At 35.2% G+C, this 25,078-nt stretch overlaps 1 protein-coding gene across 1 annotated transcript in view; it reads left to right on the top strand.

Annotated features, from left to right (window-relative positions):
* The first annotated feature begins 219 nt into the window (after window positions 1–219).
* Window positions 220–25,078, top strand: part of LOC117410915 (muscarinic acetylcholine receptor M3-like) — a 115,620-nt gene continuing 90,761 nt past the window's right edge. The window contains exon 1 of the mRNA XM_034017866.3: window positions 220–464. The gene's annotated coding sequence lies outside the window, so the exon portion shown is untranslated. The remainder of the gene's footprint in view (window positions 465–25,078) is intronic.

The following is a 25,078-nucleotide window of genomic DNA, read 5'->3' as shown; positions in this document are numbered from 1 at the left end:
GAAATGATCTATCAATGCTGGGAAAGTAACATAGCGCTGTATCTCTAGAGCTCGTTAAACAGTCATTCCACCTTCATCTTTGCAAGAAGCCACTTCATATATTGAATGGGTGTGCCACCTGCCGGAAACGTCATTGGAAGAGCGGCCAATCAGACAAGCCCCACGAGTGCAGTAATTCAGAAGCTCTCCTGGACATTCTAGAAGTGGACAAATTAACAGACGGAGTGAGAGATGAAGCTGGGAGCCGACTGAAAGATGTGATGCAGTTTAGTATATAGTTCTGCAAAGTGACACACGCAGGACTGTTCTGTAGCTGTGCCTGAGCAGACACTACACAGCAGCAAGTGGATGTATCTCTGGTGGACTGTATATGCAGTGTGAAAGAAAGCGGTTCTTGGTTTAGTATTCCATGCTGTACCTTAGCAATTAAAAAAACAAAACAAAAAAAACAACCTGCAAGCCAGGTAAGTGCAGTATAATTTATATATGATTTTTCTTACATTAAAGAGCCGGTTAGACTAGAAGCAATACCAGGGATGTGCTAGATTTACACATTTATAGAATTAGGTATGTTATGAATAGAAACTAAACGTAGGTTACAAGGAAATAGAAAAAAAAAAAACTAAATAATAAACAAAAAATGTTTAAAAAGAAACTTTTACTGGTGTGTTTATGTATACGGTATGTACAACCTACTGGTAAGACATCACGCGAAGTTATGTTTGAAAACTCTAGTACTAGAAGCCAGTAGCTTTCTTGGGAGCACAGTCTTTTTCATATATATATATATATATATATATATATATATATATATATATATATATATATATATATATATGAATTGATACCGCTACAGTATTGTTTGCTTTCGCAGGTCATTTTTTTCAAGTGTTGACGTCATAACGAAGATTATATTGAAATGAGAACACTCCAGTAGTTATCAGAATTGATGAGAGGTTCAAGGGGAGTGCGGAGGGTAGAACTGTCGCTTTTCAAAAATCAAGTTTCTATTCTGCTAAAAAGATATAAAGTGTTCTATACTGCGTGTATATATATATATATATATATATATATATATATATATATATATATATATACACAGTGGCAATTTGTTTATCGTTTATGTTCCAACAAAGACTGTAACAATTAAATGAAATGCACACATCTTAAATATTTTAAGTTAGAAAGTCCTTGCACAATAAATGTATAAAATGCAGTCAAGAATATTCATTATAGACAGCTGTCAAGAAAATAGTTCACCAAATTATAAACTTTACAGTAAATTCAGAGGCTGGATAAGCTGGTAGGTAATTAATGATTTGAAATTACACACACACAGACACACACACACAGAGAGAGAGAGAGAGAGAGAGAGAGAGAGAGAGAGAGAGAGAGAGAGAGAGATCACCATCCTAAGGATGAAACGTAAAACCGAGGTCCTATTGCAAGTGACTGCAGCAGCAGTTGATGCATAGTTCCACTCCTAGTTTGTAACTTAGGTCGCTTTGCACACAAGCGCCTGCTACATGACTAATTAATAATAATAAAACGTGTGTGTGTGTGTGTGTGTGTGTGTGTGTGTGTGTGTGTGCATATCTGTGTATTTGTGTAGCCTACTTCAGTTAATCTTAAAAATCAATTATCAGATACATCAATTTAAAAATTGCTTTTCTGGGAAATGGTTTGAATTTTATTATTATTATTATTATTATTATTATTATTATTATTATTATTATTATCTTACATCTACGTATTGATTAATTGATTAAAATTGCTGTAAAGGGGCTCCCGAGTGGCGCATCCAGTAAAAGCACTCGCCAGAGTGCAGGATGCGCTCTATAGCCTGGACGTCACCGGTTTGAGTCCAGGCTATTCCACAGCCGACCGTGGACGGGAGCTCCCAGGGGGCGGCACACAGTTGGCCAAGCGTCGCCCGGGGGGGGGGGGGGGGGGGGGGGGGGTTTAGGTCGGCCAGGGTGTCCTCGGCTCACCGCGCACCAGCGACCCCTGTAGTCTGGCCAGGCGCCTGCGGGCTTGCCTGTAAGCTGTCCGAGAGCTGCGTTGTCCTCCGGCGCTGTAGCTCTTGGGTGGCTGCATGGCAGTGTGAAAAAAGGCGGTCGGCTGACGGCACACGCTTCGGAGGACAGCGTGTGTTCGTCTTTGCTCTCCCGAGTCAGCGCAGGGGTGATAGCGGTGAGCTGAGCCTAAAATAATTGGCCATTTCCAAATTGGGAGAAAATAATAAAAATAATTGGCAACGCCTAAATTAAAAAAGAAAAAAAAATTGCTGTAAAGCAGTGAGCTCAGTTAAGAAGTTATGAAATGCATTATTATTATTAGTAGTAGTCGTAGTAGTCATCACTGTAGTAGTATTCATCTTGTTAAAAGTGGTTGTACCTCATTGAAATAATACATTTCAACATTAAGGAGTTTAATATAGCCTCCATTGTGTTTATTATTGCATAGGGGGATGATATATGTAAATGCACTTCAGACCAGAGCAAGATCTGCTTAGTAAGAAACATGTTGATGTAAAATAAATGTTCTGCAGCCCTGTTTTTTTTATTTTCTTCATAAACTCAGTATAATCCAATCCTGTATTTACTGATAAAAATTTGGTTTGGTTTCAGAATTTGGCTGCAGTTTCTTGTATGATGAGCAGCATCATTCCCAAAGCAAATCAGAAATGTTAGTGTTTCAGTATTTCAGTATTTATGAAGGAATATGTATAAATGCAATTGCGCAGTGACATTTATGTTAGCATATATATATAATTTTACTCCAGCCTTAATTTTGTATTCAGCATCCATATAGTTATATAACAACACAAAACACATTTAAGTAAGGTATTTAATAATAAATAAATACAGAAATACAAATACATACATTGTTATTGCATAACAGGTCACATTCCATTTATTTATGTTTGTACCAGCCCCTGTTTCAGCTTAGATACAGCAGCCTCTACTGGTAGTCATTGCTAATAAGGTATAGTGTGAAGAACATGCCATAGAGGCTGGAAAGGAATTTGATTATGTCCTAAATTGGAGAGCAATCATCTGACCTACTATACTTAGAGAGGTAAAACCTTTATACTTCAACTGTCTACGAATGATCCCAATTTCTGTCTCTAGTTCCCCATTGCTGTTTCTTTCTGTTCTTCAAAAGGACATTTTGTGTAAAAGAAAATAAATGAAAAGGGACAGAATAAAGCCACAATTGCCATGTAGCAGTGTGCCAGTTGATCCATGTAGGCAAGGCTCTTCAGTCTGATGTTTGTTATGACTTGTTTCATAGTAACAAGAAATAAAGCAGACGCAGAGCTGGCTGTGTCTAGAACACCAAGCTCGTGTTTGTGTATGTTGTTAAACAGTAATAAAGAAAAAACAAAATACAGTTTTGTACAATAAATCCTCATCATAAATGACTCCCAAACTCTCAATATCCATTCTGACTTTAGGAGAATAGTCATCATGGAAGAGCTGTTTTTAGACTCAAATACCTGTCTTTCCTCAAGGTTATGTCCTTATACTGTACATGGGTCAGGTTTATATAACACCATTGCATCACTTTAGAATAACTAAAGCCATTGGTCCAAGTGTTTTGAAGCAAACAGGCATTTGCTTGTGAAAGAGTTTTAACAGGTTAGACATGCCTTAAATCCTGCTTAGAGGGGTTTGATACATTGACAGGCAACACTGCTGCCATTCAGTGCCTGCTGTTTAAAGCTCTTCACTTAGCGACTTTGTACTGTAACTCTTGTGTTACAGTAAACCCTGGTATTTTTCATTTTTGTGAAACAATATTTAGGAAAACATTTTATTAGCGGAAATGACTGTTCAGCTGAAAATGTTGGAAACGTGGCCAATACATGGATATTTTTAGGGTGAGGTGCATTTTTGAGTAGTGGAACAAGCAGGTTAATTTACCAGGATTCCGTGCATTTCAAAATAACTCATGGTGCAAATGAATCTTCTATGATTAGCTTAGTCTGTTAATTTGCCCTTTTTTTTTTTTTTTTTTTAGCCTTCTGCTTCTTTCCAAGGTAAAAATGAAAATAATTTAATGACTTCCTTTTTGCTACCTGGCACCCAGTCAAAGACTTAAATAATAATTTCTAATCAACAAAACAAACATGACCCCTCCCTCTTTATCAAACCACATGCCATTAACTGGCTAAAGAAACACTGCCTGTTTTGTCAGCAAATGGATTCCTTAAAGATATGTAAAATCAAATTGGTTGTGTTTTAAGAATGACTGACGTTCTATTTGTGCCCTACTTTTGACCGGCTTATCTTAATTGTATCAGTGGTCAAGACCATTGATAACATGTCTACAATATTCAGAGGAGAAGTAAAAACCTGTTCTATTCTATATCACACACACACACACCCACAAAAAGATATTTTGCTGTACCTCCATTTGTTTTAATTTTACCAAGGTTCCTTCTTTGTATATGACAGACTGATTGCAGTAAATGCCTTAGGTTGAATCAGTCGTTACCATGGCAAGAGAGAATGGTAGCTCATTCATTTCCTTAGAAAACATCCAAACAATAGTTAATTTTGCTGACTGCATTCACTCATTATGCTGGTACAAGATAAACACTCCATCAAATACCATTTGTATCCATCTGTACAAATTCATATGCATATAAAATAATTTCAAGTATTTAGTAATTCTAAATAACAGATCATTAAATTACTTAGCTTTAGTATTTTTTACATAATAATTCAGGAGATGTAAGCAAGATGTAGATAATTTGAAGTAATAGTAATTCTTGCTAATTTCTTTACTTGATATTAGTAACAACAAAATAAATTCACATATTTAAGTAAATTCCCAGTCATTTAATGTAATTTGCAGAAATGATCAGTAATTATGCATGTTTTTATTTAGTAAAAAAAAAAAAAAAAAAAAAAAGTACTAAGTTAATTTGTTTTATTGAGTGCATACGCATGATGCTTAACGCTGGTCTTGTGGTGAGTCTCAGAGTAGCTGGTGCTTCTTTTGATCCTGTGCCACAAAAACTACCATGGGAACATCTGAGACTGCTGCCCTCTAAGACATTCGAGAAGTCTTTTGACTCAACATTGGACACCACAATCCATTACTGTCATCATCAATCAGCATGGTCATCAATTACACTACCCCTGAATGTATAGTACATACAGTGTCTCTTTGATTTAAAACAAGCTTGAAACACATTCCTATAAGGAGTCTCCTTTACATTTGTAGATGTTTAGTCCCATAGCCCAGGCCATGAAAAAAAAAAACTTCTCAGAAATGATCCATTTGTACGTGACGGGCCCAATTTTGACCAAAGGGCAAGGCATTAACGCTAGGGCAAAGGTAATTAGCACCCGATTATGGGGCGCTAGGTGGGCGCAACCAGGTGAAAGGACTTTGGTACAATGTTTTGACATGAGTTTTCATGCCTGTGCTACTACCAGGAGTTGTCCAAAATTTGAGGGAGTGGCCTCCTTATCATTTAAACCTAAGCGATTTTGAAGACTTTACTTAATATGAACTGACATTCAGAAAAACAGGACATTACAAAAATAACTGCTGAAACAAAATTAAAACCTGAACAATACATTACTTCCAGTAATTATGAAGTATAAAATCTATGTATTTAATTAAAAAAAAATGTTTTTTTATACAAATCTTTATTTTTCACAGCAACAGTAACATTTTTTAAAATATTGTTCCAATACAGTTTCCGCCTTGTAGCTACTTAATATCAACTCCTGTGGTTTACTATAATGTAAATAATGAATATTTATTTTATTATTGTTGAGAAATCAGAGAAAAGTATGTCAATAAGAAGGATTCCACATTAAAAGAGACGTCGTTTTGTCTTGATTTTGTCACCCTTTCTGCCTCCCACTTTCCACTGATTGGCCAGTGCTAATCAAATTGTGTCAGTGTCTAGAGTTTGTTCTGTTCAAGATCACAACATGAGAGATATGGCACAATGTGCTCTTGAGTCTGCGCGTTGCGTTCCTTTTTTTTGTTGTTGTTTCTGCTTTAATCAAAATGATGGCCGATACGTTTAAAATAATAGGATAAGCTTTATGTTTCAAGCATAATATAGGCCTACGTTTTGTTTATGTTGGAAATGTTACATCACGGATATGAAAGTGTGCATTTTTTAGGTCCCTGAAAAGCTAAACGTGATGGACATAATGGACATAATAGAAAATACTATTCAGAATATAGATGCATGCAAATAAGACATGCACAAGGTTTTTTTGGCTAAAATAATGCAAGCTGTTCTAATGCTCTGGATGTGTATGTACTGTATGTTATTTTCTTATGCTTTTCAAACTGTTGTCATGGTTGCCTCTAAAGACAGGTGGTTCTTCTTGCAGTTTAATATTGATGGCACATCAAAGACAATCTTAGACACACATTTCAGACGTCTTTAAATTGATTCTTGCTAAAACAGAAATTGGTGCAGGTCTAGAATAGCATTTCTTCAGTGTTTTTTTTTTCAGGTCATTAATATGTCACTTTAATTTCTGTCTGTGACAGTGATTAATCTTTTATAATTACAAGTGCTTATGGGTTTTCACCTGTCATTATACACTGTCATCCAAAAAGGGAGGGTAATTACAGACACATTTCCAACAACTCATTTTATCTAAGTCTAATTTGTTCAGGCTTTGACCTTTAATGTCTGATTAATCGGACACTTGCTAAACTAATATTGGAAAGCCTCATAAGATACTTTATTCCTTCACTGTTTTATTATTATGATACTGTATTACAACAGTACCATTAACTTCTGAAAGTACTTTCTATCGCTGGATTAATTCCAACAGTGCATTATTTATTTCACTTGTATTTCTTTATTTTAAGGTACTCATTCAAAATGTGGACACTTGTCTGTCTGAGTCCATCTGTGGTGAACACAACAGCTGCGATGGATTTTTTCTAAGACCCCTAGCCTCCAATATACCATAAGCATTGATTGTGGGTATTGTCTGATGAACCGTTGATTTTATTCAAATATTTACAATTATAAAGACCCTCTGTATGTGCACGTGTTGATGTTTATTACTCCAGTTTATCACACAATAATTTTTAAAAGAACATTACTTATAGCAACTGTTGATCGCAAACAGATGTAAAACGATGCAATGCATAGCACAGCAGAAGAGTACCAGCCCTTCTTGTATGACTAGGTTAATGTCTTGAACCAAAAGAAACTTCATTTCTCTTCTGTTTATTTGGATTTCACATACCGTCCTTTCCTGGTACAAATATCTTGTTACATCTATCGTTTAGAAAGAAACTTGCCTTATATGCTAACAGAACCACTTTATATAGAACCACTTTATCAAAGTGTTCTCTGATCATACTGACAAGACAGAAGAATGGTTTCAGCAAACCGTTCATTAGAGTTGATGACAGTTGCTGTATTTTATTGTAATTGAAAGGGGTATCACGCTAAAATGTTTTACCTTTGGGTCAATAATGTAGGCATGTGGATATCGTCAAAATTGGCATGTTTACTTGGTGCCTTGTGCCAAAGGGTGTGAGATTTGTCGTTTACTTACAGACAAGCATGCCAAGTGTCTCATTTCATTACCCTCTTTCATCTGCATGTTTCCATTCTTAACCAAATTTGGGTATTGCCTTGGCTTTTTGGAACCTCCACCCCACTATTAATCATCTTTCCACACACAAAATTGTTTGCCTATCATTTTGCCTCATAGGAATCGACGGGATTCTGTGATTGTAGTCACTCATCGAAAGAAAGAAAAAAAAACGTGTTTCTTTTGTTCTTATTATGTACTATTATGGGTGGTCAGAAAATAATATGCTTGTTATTTGTACTGCCTGGTCATTTTGCAGTCTTTCTGGTGATTCTGGTACAAAATGCCTTTATTCTGAAAGAATTTCATAAAACCTTGTATTATATTGGTTGTATTTAAAATCTATAGTTAGTATGCAATACAATATAAACATTGTAATCTGGGTTAATGTAGCTCAATGAATAGTACACGGAATTGTCACATTTCTGATCTATGACTGCATTCAAACAAACTTCCTGACATAAAGGTGACAATCAGTGCGTTCACATGAGCATAAGAATTCCAATTAAATTCCGAAAGACATTTCCGATTAAATTCCGAAAACTAACAAAATGTATGTCATGTAAACACACTTTTCAGAAAACTTATTCTGATAGCATACTGCGCATGTGCAAACTCTGACCTTCATTCCTGCACGCGGTTTTAGAAAACAGAGAAAATAATAATAATCTGTAGTCAGTCTGCATGCAGCCATTTGTCTAGTTAGGGATAAAGTAATACATTTGTCTGTATGTATTTGTTAATAGCCCATACTGAATCAGCACGTGTTTTCCAGCTTTAAAATGACGTGAGAATTTAAAAGAATGTCTGCAAAAGAAACTGGTAATATAGAACAGGATGAGCTGTTGGAAAGGCTGATTGCACATTGTGGGGAATCTGAATAGAGGTAGGCCTATAGGATAGTAATCTTTGAATTTAAGACCTGACACTTCGATAAAGCACTATATTGGATTGGTCTCTGTTCTATAGCAGAAATGTCCGGTCTGTTCAAATCGTACATAGGCTACTACAGTACTGCGTTTTCTGAAAACTTCAATCCATTATACAGTTGAATTCTAATTAGGTTTTCTGTCGTTAATCGTGTAAACACAGAAAAGTGACGTTTTAAGAAAATCCGTTTTCTGATTCAGTTTTCCGAAAACATTAGTTTTCGGAAAACGCTTTGTCATGTAAACGTACTGAATGTCTTTTTTGATTGAATACAGCACAGTCCAGCTAACTAACTGCATGTTAACTGGAAGTTGTAACTGTGTTGGTGTTAGACATTATCAAACACTACATAGAGTACAGTTGTATGATCTTCAAAAAATGTTTAGATATCACAGATTTATTATCTTGTTCTCTACAACATCAAGACGAGTAATTACATTTAATTGATAATGTACCATTTTTATCAAGTGTATAGTAGCTTTAACAATGAACATGGTTAGAAATGACTTGCATTATCAGCGTGGTTCATTGGCTTCGTAAAAAACAAAACTAAGTAATAGCACAGTATCAAATCATTATGGCTCATAACACAGTGCAAATAACTACAACATTTATTTTGCATCCACAGCATATTGCAGGTTAGCACAGCTGAATGGTTTTGTGAGACTACATCTCCGAATAACATTAAATAAAAAAAAAAGAAGTGAAATACAACTGATGGCAATGGAACCATGGCCAACAAGATGCTCGGATATATTATGAGAAGTGTTGAATTTAAATCAAGGGAAGTAATGTTAAAACTTTACAATGCATTAGTAAGACCTCACCTAGAATACTGTGTTCAGTTCTGGTCACCTCATTACAAAAAGGATATTGCTGCTTTAGAAAGAGTGCAAAGAAGAGCAACCAGAATTATCCTGGGTTTAAAAGGCATGTCGTATGCAGACAGGCTAAAAGAATTGAATCTATTCAGTCTTGAACAAAGAAGACCACGCGGTGATCTGATTCAAGCATTCAGAATCCTAAAAGGTATAGACAATGTTGACCGAGGGGACTTTTTTGACCTGTAAAAAGAAACAAGGACCAGGGGTCACAAATGGAGATTAGATAAAGGGGCATTCAGAACAGAAAATAGGAAGCACTTTTTTACACAGAGAATTGTGAGGGTATGGAACCAACTCCCCAGTAATGTTGTTGAAGCTGACACCCTGGGATCCTTCAAAAAGCTGCTTGATGAGATTCTGGGATCAATAAGCTACTAACAACCAAACGAGCAAGATGGGCTGAATGGCCTCCTCTTGTTTGTAAACTTTCTTATGTTCTTATGTTCTTATACTTTTTTTATAGGTACACAAAATCGAACCTGCAGAAAATTATAACAACAGACATTATTTAAGTTTTTTTTTTAATTGATATTGTATGAGATTAGACTTAGAGTTGGCTAGTGCACCATTGATTTAACAAACTATGATAGTGTGATGTTATATTGAATCTTCACTCAGGTCAAAAAAACTAAATAAAACTGACACTATTGTGAAATTCATTCTAGTATGTGTCTGCCTTTTGAAAATGCCACATGGTATTCTGTTATATGGTATAAGTAATTGGAAATCCAGAAAGTACTGGGGATCCATACCAACTAAAACAACAGTTTACCACAGTTTTGACATAAAAAATGTGTTGTACCATACTGTTCATCTCCAAATAAGAAAACAAGCAGAACTTACACTTAAAAACAATATATTTAAAACTCATCACTTCTTACTTTTGAAGCACAGCCTTGTTGCTCATGGTTAGCCATCACTTATTGAATATGAATATATATTGTCGCAACCGTGTTCCGCTTCTAATTTTCTTAATTCAAAATGTCTCAAAATGTCTTAAAATAATTGAAAGGAGAAAAAATATATAGGAATTAGGGCTGTCGAGCGATTTAAAAAAAAAAATAATCGCGAATAATCTTGAGATAAAAAAAAAATTGTCTCAGTTAATCTTTAATCAATACAATTACTGCATCCATCTCATTTAAATTTGTTTAATTGCTGATGCTATTGTAATGTTGGAATGTATTTCCCCCCCCCCCCCCCCGAGTTTCTCCCAATTTGGAATTCCCAATCACTTATCCTCACTGCAGAAATTCTTGAAGATTTAGCGGGTGTCTTCAGATCCCAAGACCAAGACAGCTTCGTTTTTCACCCAGGAACTCGAGAGCGGATGTCAGCAAGCTATCGACCTCTGGAAGACACAGGCCAGCCATGCAGGTGTCCACTTTGAGCTTACTCGGCGCTGTAGAGCGATGAGGAGAAACAGTCCCTGCTGGTTTTACCTCCCTAACCCATGCGATGCTCCCGTCGGAGTCCCCAGTGAAGACCAGTGCTTTGCACAGCCAGGACTCAAACCTGCGCTGTATGACTTACCCTGTGCACCGCCACTCGGCGACCCCTACCATGGGGTACTTTAAGCAAGTTTCATTGAGCTCTATATTCTAATGCTGTAACTAAAAGCAACAAATATGTCAAGGAAATAAAGAATACTGAATGGAGAAATCTCGTTTGGACATTGTTTATACACTTCACAATCCCAGCCAGCTCCTCTGAAGAGAGGACAAGAAACTTTACTGGCCTACATTATTATTATTATTATTATTATTATTATTATTATTATTATTATTATTATTATTATCATCCAAAAACAACCCAGGATAAAAACCCTGTTTTCCTATTTCTGGATTCTCTTTATAGTTTTATATTTATTTACAATCCAGCATGTTGTTAAATTGTTTGAACCAACTGCTAAATCACAATGGAGTCAGTTTATTTCTCACCTTACTGCATTTACAATGATCAGTTTCCTTTACTCATAAACTGATGTATTTCACTGCCGTTTAAATAACAGTAATAATAATAACTAGAACTGCCAGGCAGTTTTAAAGCTTCCAAACTCACTACCAGTTGGACATTTTGGCAAGCTGTAGCATTGCAGCACAAGTGTCAGCAATAGATCAGTTTTATGGAGCAGTTTCAATTTAAAATACTGCATTAGTTCATTATCTCACAATACTTTATAACTTTAAACACCATAGTAACCATGACCATATCTACACACTATAAGGACTTATAAGCTAGTTTTACATTGACCCTTAAGGAGAGGTCAAAGGCCACAGGCAAGGTGATTTTTGGATAGAGCATATATGGGTTCCTATCTGTTCCATAGTAACCATTAACCTATATACACTCGGTAAGGAGTTATAAGATAGTTTTACATTTTAACTTAAGGAGAGGGCAAAGGTCACAGGCAAGGTCATTTTTGGATAGAGTGCATATGGTTTCCTATATGTGTTCCATAGTAACAATGAACTTATCTGCTCATGCTATAAGCCAGTTTTGCATTTGACTTTAAGGAGAGGTCAAAGGTCACGGTCAAGGCAGTTTTTGAATAGAGCATATATGTGTTCCATAGTAACCACTACACTATCTGCACTCTGTAAGGAGTTATAAGCTAGTTTTTCATTTGACCGAAGATTTTGAAAGGTTTTTAAAGAAATGCGTCAGGCGGCCATTTTGGTTTACACACAATTTTTGAAAAAGTCAGTTGTATTGACACAGAGAAGATGCTTGTCAACTTTGCAGTGCGATGAACGTGCGTTAAAAAAATATGTATCTCCCAAAAAATGAACAGGTGTTTTACAGTGTGTTGGACCTAGCAGCCACCAACTCCTGTGTACTTTACAAAGAATGCACGGAGAAGAATTTACCAAGGAGAGAATATATTTTACAGTTAGCACAGGAACTTCACAAGAAGCATTTGGAACAGAGGGAGACTGCCAAGTGTGTACCCACAGCTGAAGCTGGCAACCCCGCTGAGAGCCGCAAGAGACGCCAATGCCAGGTTGGCAAGTGCAATAAAAATAAAACGTCGGACATCCTGTGCAGAAAGGCGGCATGGGGAAGAGCATTATCTGTGTTGATTGTGAACGGCCTTAGACTCAAGGTAAAGGAATACCCTTTTGTCAAAAAAAAGAAAAATAAATTAGACTCTTTTTTATAACTTCTTGTGCTGTGCGCTTTTGTAAAATGTTCTTCTAAGTTTATTTATCTACGTTGTTCGTTTGCTTTTGCTCATCTGATAATAAACCGATTGCTGTTGAAAAGTTAAAAATGTATTGCTATCGTTTCAGTTTTATAAATAGGTATGCTGTAAACCAATGTCTGTTCAGATGTTTATTTATTTACATTTTCTTGTTTTGATTTGTAAAATAAATGTTCATATATATACAGCTCTGGAAAAAATTAAGAGACCACTGCAAAATGATCAGTTTCTCTGGTTTTACTATTTATAGGTATGTGTTTGGGTAAAATGAACATTTTTGTTTTATTTTATAAACTACTGACAACATTTCTCCCAAATTCCAAATAAAAATATTGTCATTTAGAGCATTTATTTGCAGAAAATGACAACTGGTCAAAATAACAAAAAAGATGCAGTGTTGTCAGACCTCAAATAATGCAAAGAAAACAAGTTCATATTAATTTTTAAACAACACAATACTAATGTTTTAACTTAGGAAGAGTTCAGAAATCAATATTTGGTGGAATAACCCTGATTTTCAAGCACAGCTTTCATGCGTCTTGGCATGCTCTCCACCAGTCTTTCACATTGATGTTGGGTGACTTTATGCCACTCCTGGTGCAAAAATTCAAGCAGCTCAGCTTTGTTTGATGGCTTGTGACCATCCATCTTCCTCTTGATCACATACCAGAGGTTTTCAATGGGGTTCAGGTCTGGAGATTGGGCTGGCCATGACAGGGTCTTGATCTGGTGGTCCTCCATCCACACCTTGATTGACCTGGCTGTGTGGCATGGAGCACTGTCCTGCTGGAAAAACCAATCCTCAGAGTTGGGGAACATTGTCAGAGCAGAAGGAAGCAAGTTTTCTTCCAGGACAACCTTGTACTTGGCTTGATTCATGCCAAAGCTGCCCGATTCCAGCCTTGCTGAAGCACCCCCAGATCATCACCGATCCTCCACCACATTTCACAGTGGGTGGGAGACACTGTGGCTTGTAGGCCTGTCCAGGTTTCCATCTAACCATTAGACGACCAGGTGTTGGGCAAAGCTGAAAATTGGACTCATCTGGGGGTGCTTCAGCAAGGCTGGAATCGGGCAGATTTGTCTTTGTGAAGGACGCATGAATCAAGCCAAGGTTGTCCTGGAAGAAAACTTGCTTCCTTCTGCTCTGACAATGTTCCCCAACTCTGAGAATTGGTTTTTCCAGCAGGACAATGCTCCATGCCACACAGCCAGGTCAATCAAGATGTGGATGGAGGACCACCAGATCAAGACCCTGTCATGGCCAGCCCAATCTCCAGACCTGAACCCCATTGAAAACCTCTGGAATGTGATCAAGAGGAAGATGGATGGTCACAAGCCATCAAACAAAGCCGAGCTGCTTGAATTTTTGCGCCAGGAGTGGCATAAAGTCACCCAACATCAATGTGAAAGACTGGTGGAGAGCATGCCAAGACGCATGAAAGCTGTGCTTGAAAATCAGGGTTATTCCACCAAATATTGATTTCTGCACTTTTCCCAAGTTAAAACATTAGTATTGTGTTGTTTAAAAATGAATATGAACTTGTTTTCTTTGCATTATTCGAGGTCTGACAACACTGCATCTTTTTTGTTATTTTGACCAGTTGTCATTTTCTGCAAATAAATGCTCTAAATGACAATATTTTTATTTGGAATTTGGGAGAAATGTTGTCAGTAGTTTATAGAATAAAACAAAAATAGTAAAACCAGAGAAACTGATAATTTTGCAGTGGTCTCTTAATTTTTTCCAGAGCTGTATATATATATATATATATATATATATATATATATATATATATATATATATATATATATATATATATATAAAATGTACAAAGAAAATCACCCTATGCGAATGATAGTCAGTACAATTGATAATCCAACACACATAATAGCTGAAATAGCACAAAAACAACTTAGGTCGCACGTTGAGAAATTACCAAGCTATGTTAAGAATACAACACAATTTTTAAAAAGACTTGAATCAATAAAACACAACCTTCCAGAGAATACAATTTCATTTTGCATGGATGTAAAATCCTTGTACCCAAGTGTCCCTCGTAAAGAAACTTTAGAAGCTTGTCAAAAAGCACTAGATAATAGACTAGATAAATCAATACCTACAGCAGAGGTACTGAACATGATCAACATAGTTTTGGAAAACAGTTATTTTACATTTGTTGATAAGAATTACAAACAAAACAATGGTACAGCAATAGGATCTAAATTAGGAATGCATTTTGCCAGTACATACATGGGGAAATGGGAAGAACAATTACTTTGGAAAGAGATTCAAAAGAGAAGCTAATTTAGGTGATATTTTAGTTCACAGTAAACATAAAAGAATAATTGACAAAATAGGTTCTACGAACATGTGCACTAGTAGATGTAAAGTGTGTAAATACATAGACAAAAGTAAAAATATAATTAAACATAAGAACACCACATATCCACTAAAAACTAATACCTACTGTAAAAATAGCAGTGTTGTTTATGGAATAGCCTGTGGAAAATGTGATGAAATCAAATATGTTGGAGAGACTGGAACTACTTTATATAAAAGAATTCAGAACCACCTTTCATTAATTAGAAATAAAAAAATGAATGAACCAATAGTACAGCACTTCACCAGTCAGGGACATGACATAAATGATGTAAAGTTTGTAGTATTAAAACAGGTCAAATTAGACAATGCAACATATAGAAGAATAAAAGAAAGTAAATGGATAAATAGACTGAACATGATTATGCCAGCGGGACTCAACAGAAAATAATGAACTAATTAACTTCAATAAATATATAACATTTAAATAAATAAACAAAATTCATTCAAAAGCTGATGTGCTGGGGAGGCCAAATCTAGACTGATCCTCAGAGCCAGCATTGCATGATATAATAAAAATACAAGTTTATATAAAGTAGTGTTAATTAGAATTAATACAGAATCAAAGATAGAAGTAAAAATGATGTCACAATATATAGAACACCATTACATCATGTAAGAATAAATCATGGATTTGAATGTAAACAATAACAAGTAGTTGTCATGTCGTCAAAAACCTATAAATACCTCCAATGTTTTGATTCAAACAAAGGCTCCCTTGAGAAAGATATGTACAACATATCGAAACGTTGGGCAGCTGGCTCTTTGAGCTAAATATATATATATATATATATATATATATATATATATATATATATATATATATATATATATGCGCGCTTCGGTTGTTCAGATGTTTGTGACGTACTCAATGATAAAAAAAAAAAAAACCTAATTACATCCCAATGTTTCTCCTTTCGTTATACTATTTACAGTGTTTTGAATACAGCTGGGGCTTCTAGGTATGAGTATATCTCCAGTCCTTCTAGTGTTAAAATAATTGGCTATTTCAAATTGGGAGAAAAACGGGGTAAAAATCAATTGCCGACTACTACATTTATTTAAAATAAATAAATAAATAAATAAATAATACAATGAAATTCACAGAGAACCACCCTATAGGTATTTCAGAAATGTGTAAATACAGTTGAACTGATCCAAACAGAGGGAGGTCTATATATCCCCATCATCTAACTATTAAAAAATTACCAATCCCTTTAAAGGCAAAAGTACACTGTTAGAGGCTTGACTCAGATTTGGTTTTCACATAGTCCCCTTCTTTTATTGATCGAAATGATGGCAGTATTTAAATTTGCCACTTGGCACAGTGCATAATAGAAAGGAAGGCTCCATCTTTAAAGTCTACCTTGCATTTACAATTTTCACAAAAAAGTACTCCCTAATTATCTAGAATTAAAATAAAGAACGTCAAAGCAATATTTAAAACACTTACATTAAATGATATATTAAATAATATACACAGAACCACAGTATACTGTATAGTCAACACTGGAAAAAAGGAACCAGTGATAATATTGACACTTTCAAACTGGTAGATAACATTGTAAGTTATGAAAACAAAGTTAATTTAAAAATAAGGGTCTTTTTTTATATAAATGATTGAGTTTGAGTTAGAATAGCAACATATGTAAGAAACTTGTTCCTATTTTACTGGTATTTTTTTTAAAAATAATTCTTTGGAAATTAGGCTTGAATACACTGAAGAAGAAAAAAACATCCTTATACACTGTATTAATGAATTATAATTTGCAATGTCAGTTTTGTTTTACTTACAGTAACATGCAACATTTTATTGGCTCATTAAATAAACTGTGTAAATGCGTGTATTTTTTTAATTAGCATTTGAGCATTCATGACCTCAAATGGGATACTCTTATACATACAGGTAAATTAACTAGACTGCAGCTACATTATACTTACATGTGTTATATTATTTAATACATGTACTTCCAACATATGATCAATTTTAAACTTCTTGTTTGCGTGTGTGTTCCAGCCATTGAATTACAACATACATTTATGCATGAACATATGGGTTCATTAAGCAAGACATAGGGCTATTATTGATAAACACAAAATAAACCACAAATACTTTTACTCCAGAGCACTGTTACAAAGATTTATGTAACTCATTAAGCCATATGGAAAACTCAACCTGCTACAAAGTTAGTGGAAAAGGAATCAGTAAATCAAGTCAAGATGTTACTGTGTAAAGTTTGAGTGTTAAAGTTGGTGTGTCAAGCGAGCGAGAGGAACTGAAGCAATCTCCCAAGGTGACCCAAGTCTGTAAACGACACCCTCTTTTTGATAAGATCAGTGGCTTTTCAAGGGTATGTGAAACAAGCAAGGTTCTAAGGAATACTTACTGTATGCTACTGTAGTATGGTGAATACTCCATTGCCACAATGGAGCTGTAGACTAGGGGGCCTGCTGGATATGCCTTTGATCAAAAGTAAACAGAAGTGAAGTACATTAAAGATAGTGTAAAGTGTGTGGAGAAACCGTTGTTCAGAAAAATAAAAAAAAAACAAAAAAAACCTTTACAACTAAATTGGTTGGAAATGGGCAGACCTAGCTTAGCTTTAGCTTCCAGCCCAATTTACAGGTACAATTGAAAGTAAGGCTAAGTAAAGAGTTTGTTGACCTGTCTTATTGAGTGTTGTGCTTACAGACTATGGCTGGTATTGAATACTATAAGTGATTGACCTACTAACTGTCTAAAAACAGAATGTCAGTTTTCATAGACAAACAGGCCATTTACTGCTGTACTTGTGTGATCTTATAAAATATAACCAACTAAAACCAATAATACCCCTCTATTACACCACCAGAAACGATTTTAGTAGACATTTTAGGAGGTTCCTCATATATTGGAATAAAGGTAACCCCAGTTTTTACAGAATGGTAACGAACGAAATCCAAAAAACACTGAGGGGTAGATGCACTAAGATGGGCCAGTCGCAGCGCAAACACACAGCGCCATTTGCATTTCTGTTGCAACAATTCAGAATGTCGTAAAAAGTCAAGCACTCACCAGGTATCTGCTGTTAAGCTTATATATTTATTATTATAACAGCTTAACAGCAGATACCTGGTGAGTGCTTGATTTTTTATACCATTCTGTATGTTTACTTGAGCCTATAGCACACGGTCAATACAAGAACATTGCTCTTTTAGCGTGTTCCTATTTTTTCTGTTGCAACAATTCGCAAAGTATACATTTTGTTGTATGTACTAAGAGACACTATGTTAATAAAGACAGCCGTAATATACTCATTTAAATATTTGTTTGAGTTATCTTAGCGAGATTTTTTCGAATAAATAATGAAAGGCAGTTTAATCCCATCATATTATACAGTGGGGCCCCCACCTTCACCCCTAAATAAAAAATGTGTTTCTATCAAAAAGCTTTTCATAATCATACAGTAGACCCTCGCTAAACCGGATATGTTTGTCTGACATAAGGTGTCAGGTTTAAAAAAAAATACATTTGTAGTGCACAATATATTTTAAATGTATAAATCATTGCGCTGAAATAACACTAATATGTTTTGGGCAGACTACACATTACATTATGAAAACAATATAAACCTGTACAGTATGCCTATACAGTATACAGTACAGTAGTAAAATCAAATGAATATCTAGCACACTTTCTTTTTACTTTAGTCTGTAGGCTACAGGTAACACAAAATAAATAATTCTGCTGCATTGTATACATTAGTGTACAATGCAAATAAAATACTATTTTAAATAGAAACAAATGATTTTCGTGTTTTTTTAATTATTATTATTATTATTATTATTATTATTATTATTATTATTATTAATAACTTGGCCTATGTGGTAGCCTAGACAAGTAACACAAAATAGTGTTACTTGTCTAGGCTACTACATAGGCCAAGTTAGTGTTAATGGTGACACATTGACAAGCTGTGATACTTACAGGAGGACAGTCAATTCCCATTAATATGAATTTCAAGGGACCAGCAACACATTTTGCATTATACCACTAATTCACATTATCACATAGCCTATAAGCCACATGTATATTGTCAGTTTGTATTTAAGATAGTCAGGGGTGCAGTGCTAAATTGTGCACAGTTACAAACCACCTGCACATGTGTTTGCTATTCTTATAGAGATGTTCAGAATGAGCTGGCGGGGTTCGCGGCAGTCTATTGCTCCAAACACGTTGGGGAAACCTGAAATGTCATAGAAATTTGTTTTCAAGGCTTGTAAGTACACTCTGCTTATAGGGAAAAATAGGTATTTGAGCACAACTGGCAACACACGAGAAAAAGGGATTGGGAAATGTGACTGTTTGAAACATGCTTTCAAAAGTTCTTAACAAATTGATGCAATTGTAAGTGTCGCAATTGCCGGCAGCTTTAGTACATCTCATTATAATATTTGAAAACCCTGATTTGCACTATTTTCACCTCCTTTTTGCAAATTTATATAGGATAATTACATATTCATCTAAGGCTGAACCACAAAGAAAAACTGGGGACGGATGAAAATACAAAACATAACTGCCGACTCTTAAAAATGAATGCTTTTAACGGTGCATTTGAAGATATGTGTGGAAATACATATCACTCGAGGGACAAAATGGTTATTGTAGCCTTTGGGGAAAAAAAAGGTACTGCGAAATTTAGTTATTTAAACACGGTTGATTGTTTGCAAATCATGCACATACCATTTCATTTTGAATTTACCGACTTTTGTTGATAAAAACTAATCCACTTCTGGGAGGTTACAACTAGACGTCCTCTGCTTTTGACCAACATCTCTGCACCTGGTTTTTAGTCCCATGCGAATCATGCTTTAAACGACTGTTGTAAAACCGAGACCTATAACTACTTGCCAGGTTTGCAATGAAAAACAAGAGGCTGGGCTTGGGGATCTAAACATCAGGCAAGGTAGATTATTCTTTTTATTCTTTCGGTTATTAAATGTGTATGTCTGATAACAAAATCCTGGCTACGCCACTGCGCACCATGAGTACACATTTTTATTGTGTCTCACAAGCATGTTCCACTTGAAATCAGTTGCTACGCTCTGAAAGTCAAATAATCTAACCAGTGAGCTGGGGATATTCCACTAGAAATGTTTGTTCTTAGCTATAAACTTGCTATTAACTAAGTGTTTGCTATTAATAATAAGGGTCAGCAATTTAATAAAGCCACATTACTAGTACAACATGTCATGTTGTGATTTAAAATACTAATTTATTTGTTTGTCCAGTAAATACAAGGAAGCAAGTTCCCTGGAATGTTTTTCCTTGTGGGCTGGATGCTTCCTTATCTTCTGTACAGAGAGAATGACCGGCAGTTGCTTTCAAATGTTTCATGAGAATATAAAGAAAATTGTCCAGCTGTTATGATAGCTGGGAAGGTCTTCAGCACAAATTATTGAAAGTCAGAATCTAGAGATTTATGAGCGATAAATCAGAATCTAGAGATTTAGCTGACACCCTGGGATCCTTCAAGAAGCTGCTTGATGAGATTCTGGGATCAATAAGCTACGAACAACCAAACGAGCAAGATGGGCCGAATGGCCTCCTCTCGTTTGTAAACGTTCTTATGTTCTTATAAAAAGTGTCTGAATGTGTCTGTGCCATGCTGTGACAGTTATTACTTTATATGGGTGATTGTAAAAGATACATACACTCTGTTCTCTGTAAATTACATAAACTTTTTTTTCTCTATGAATGGACACGTCTAGATCACATAGATGTAAAGAATTGCCATTTAGAGGTACTGCTTTTTTACAGAAAGTTTTTAGCGAGAAAACAGCAACCTGTCTTTGATCCTATCAAATTGAATACGACATTTCAAAACTACAACATTCCTTCATAAAATGGTATATTTTTACTCATTACATTTTAATTAGAAGTGCCAGGGTAAATGAAGCACAAAGAGTGGAATTATAAAAATTGATACAGGGAATCCGTTCATACGGTTCTGATTGTGTGGTTTTAGGAAAGGAAGTGAAACTCGGGGTAGATAATAAGTCAATGCAAGAAACCTTATTAAAACAGCCTTACACCTAAAGTAATGATAACACAGGCCTCACCACAGCTTTTACTTTTATCCCTTGAAAATATCCAACTAAGATTGTTTTTTGTATGTGTGATCCGTAGGTCATTACTTATTCTGGCATTAAAAATATAATTGATACTGTTTACTGTTAACACACTGTGTGAAAAGGCTCTTTCAGCCAGAACTCATCTGGTACGTGTCTTAACCACCATCATAACAGTAGTTTCTTTCACTGTACAAAGGAAAATATTCTGGAATTACAAAAATAAAACAAACAAAAAAAACCTTATTAATCCTGAAAGTTTCTTAATTTCATAAAACAATTTTGAGACTTGGCCCTGATTAAGTAAGTATGCCAGAAATGAAAAATGGCAGTGTGTCGCCTACTGAGCTGCTACTACCACTATTGCAGTGTCCCCTATCCAATTACTGACCAGTTTCAGCTCAGTTTAACTACTGAGATCTGATGAGAATATCAGTCGGCATGGCTGCAAGCCATTTAAGGCGAAATGCTTGGCTTATTCTTTCCGAAATAGCATTTCTTGCTAAACCCCAAGTGAATTTGAAAATGCTTTAACTGAACAATTGATGCTTCAAAACTCGTTTTGTATAGAATGGGAGTGGATGTCTCTTGTTTATGAATTCAGAACTAGCTGTATGACATTGAAAATAGTAAAGTTTTTTTGTGAAATGACCCTGACTACATAAATATGTGTATAGCTCTTTTTGTACGAAAAAAGGGTTAATATGAGGGATTCGAAACAGAACAGCAACTGAACGATGAACAGAAGCAAAAAACTAAACAAAATTAATTTATTACATTCAAGATTTTGTTTATCGGTTAATAACGTTTTTGTTTTTTTTGTTCCCTTTCAGCCTGTTCTCTCTGTCTCTTTCCATTGTTTTCAAACATACAATAGCACTATATTTGTCTTCAGTTCAGGCTTCCACCTTGTGGTCGGCTACATGCTGGATCCACATTACATGATCAGTCTTGTATTCGCTCAACATAAACTGGTACTGTTATTCACTAAGTTATGTACACAGAAAATGAGTTGTAAAAGTATGTGTGGCAAATGAAGTGCTTTTTTAATAATCGGCTAGTTATATTCCTTAATATTAAGAGTTTTAAGACATTTTACTATCGACTTGAGAAAACAGCAATGTTTATTGTATAACAAATTTATGTAGTTTTATTCACAAACATTTAATGATTTGTGATTTCATTTAGTGTTCCATTTTAATTGTTATATCCAAAAGAAGTATGTAGAAAAGTTGCACGTGTGTACATGTTATATATTGTGAAATGTGCATACCAATGATAACAATGTTCCCCTTAGTGCTTAATAATAAAGAGTGTTCATACGTAATTTATTACTTGCATATCTTCTGTTTAAAACAGAGTAGCTATGCAATAAGAAATATGTAGGCTATGGTACTGTCAGAATTGCAATTACTCTTTTTATTTAAATATATGATCTGAGCACACTCTTCAATCAATCTGAATCAATCTTTATTTTATATAGCGCCTTTCATAGTGGACCACCATCACAAAGGGCTTTACAAGATGCAGTAACAAGAAAATCCACAATACTTTATATACAGAGAAATGCATAATACATTAAATAGAGTGAAAAATGCATAATTCATGATAGTAGCATAATACATAAAATAGTAGCAACAACACAGCAGCTAATAGCAGATATCAGGCTTAAAGAGCATGGAAAGCAAGAGTGAACAGGTGGGTCTCGAGAGTTGATTTAAAGCGAGCGATGGGGGGAGCATCACGCACCAAAGCTGGGAGAGAGTTCCAAAGAGTCAGAGCCATGAAGCTAAATGAGCGTTCTCCAAGTGTGGTGCACTTTTGCTTGGGGATCAAAATCGGAGAACCTCAGCTTACAGGCAGGGACATAGCAGGTCAGCAAGTTGAGGAGGTACAGGTTTGTGTTAACACGATATTTAATAGGAATTGTAGGGAGTTTTGCCATAGGCCTATCTTATGAAGTCATTTAAGCTTTCAGTGGAATGTCCAGTTATTTTCATCTAAATTCAGACCACTGTTAACTTATTAGAATGTAATAGTTTTATAGTGACTGAACTTAGTCTGACCTTTTTCTGTTTCTAAAAATTCACCTGCACAAGCAGGTTTCAGACACCCTGTTCACGTGCCAAGGCTAGTGTTTTAATTAATATGAAACGTTACTGTAAGCACTTTTCCAAATTCACTGCATGAATTGATTTTAGTGGCTCACAAACATCATCCCAATTAAAATTGCTACCTTTCTGATAAGAACTGATACTGTAGACAACTTTTCTAATTTAAATTAAATGGCTGCCAAGTTTTCATTAATTTCTATAATATAATGAAGAGAATGGACATTATGTCATATATTCCCTTATTCTGGTACCAAAAGGTATTTCGGTAGTTAATTTTACTCATTATAGAAAAGCCTTGGATTCAATACTGCTGACGACAAGCAAGTCCCACTTTGACTGCCAAAAAGAACATGTCATGCCCAGCACTGCTCTGCTACAGGCAGGTAAGAACGAGATCACAAAATGAGTTGTTTTCTTTCAGCAAGTTTACTGTATACTAAAGTTATTAAATACAGTTTACACTTTATTGTCTTATATTCAAACTTAACAGTTCCTCTGATTTTTATTGCAGTAAAACCTGTATATAAACTAAACATTTATATTCTTTAGTTTAATTGATATTGTAATGTCTAAAATACTTTGTTTAGTTGAAGACGAAACTGAAATAATTCTTCAATTGATTAAATTAAATGCTCGCTCCTGCTTTTACAGTCTATTTGTATTACAGTACAGCCTTAAATAAGCAAAAACACTTGTTAGTTTAAATATCTGTTTCTTATTAGATCAAAATACTAAATAATATAAACATATTTCTCTTCAGAGAGTTTTGTCACTCTATTATTAGATCAGAATACTATTTTTTATTTAAAACCTCTATGCTTAGTAACAACACAATCTAATACAATTAAATAGGTATTTTTAGTATCAATTAGGAGGCTGTGTGGTCCAGTGGTTAAAGAAAAGGGCTTGTAACCAAGACGTTCCCGGTTCAAATCCCACCTCAGCCACTGACTCATTGTGTGACCCTGAACAAGTCACTTAACCTCCTTGTGCTCCGTCTTTCGGGTGAGACGTAGTTGTAAGTGACACTGCAGCTGATGCATAGTTCACACACCCTAGCCTCTGTAAGTCGCCTTGGATAAAGGCATCTGCTAAATAAACAAATAATAATAATAATAATTATCATTCTGCCTAAAAAGGGTTACTTTTTTGTTTTTGCTAATTTGCCATACCTAGCCTCTGTGTTTAGTTCTTTAAAAACAATGGCTTCATTTTCAAGCTAATTAAATGAGATGCCTGCTTCTGCCATGGTTACAGGGTTCTGCAGCAGCAGCAGCTCTTAAATAAGGGAAAACCTAGCTCATTTCACAGTGTTTTTTGGTCAGCATGACCTCAAGCCAGTGCGCTCTCTTTACACAGAATTACAAAGAATTACACAGGTAATTCTCTTTACACAGAATTACACAAATAATACTTATTTTTTACTGTTATACTGGACTTTTCAAAAGAATATATATATATATATTTATTTAAATACTTTTGTTTTTTCTTACTATAATCGAACCTAGTTTGATTGCTTCTGGCATATTAACTCTGTTCCATATAGTTTCATACTGTTTTTCTAACAGTTTCCTGTTTATTTTAAATTCATTTTTAATAGTTATGTGATGACAACAGTGGGTAAAAAAATCCTGTGTATTTCCAATAGGACCGGTAGTATAGATAACCTATGTGTACACATTCTGGGACCTATTTAGCAGCCACTTCCGCTCTGGCAAAAATGACAGCGTTAGCGAACCACCGCTATAGCTCACGAAAATGTGATTTAGAAGTTCGGTCTTATGCATGGGCTAACTAACATCAAATAGCAAATCATGTGCGCAGCCAGTCAAAGCACAGTGGGGTTA

The sequence above is a fragment of the Acipenser ruthenus genome, chromosome 6 (assembly GCF_902713425.1).
Source record: "Acipenser ruthenus chromosome 6, fAciRut3.2 maternal haplotype, whole genome shotgun sequence".
NCBI lineage: Eukaryota > Metazoa > Chordata > Actinopteri > Acipenseriformes > Acipenseridae > Acipenser > Acipenser ruthenus.
Note: the sequence above shows the minus strand (reverse complement) of the source record. Positions and strands in the feature narration are given on the sequence as shown.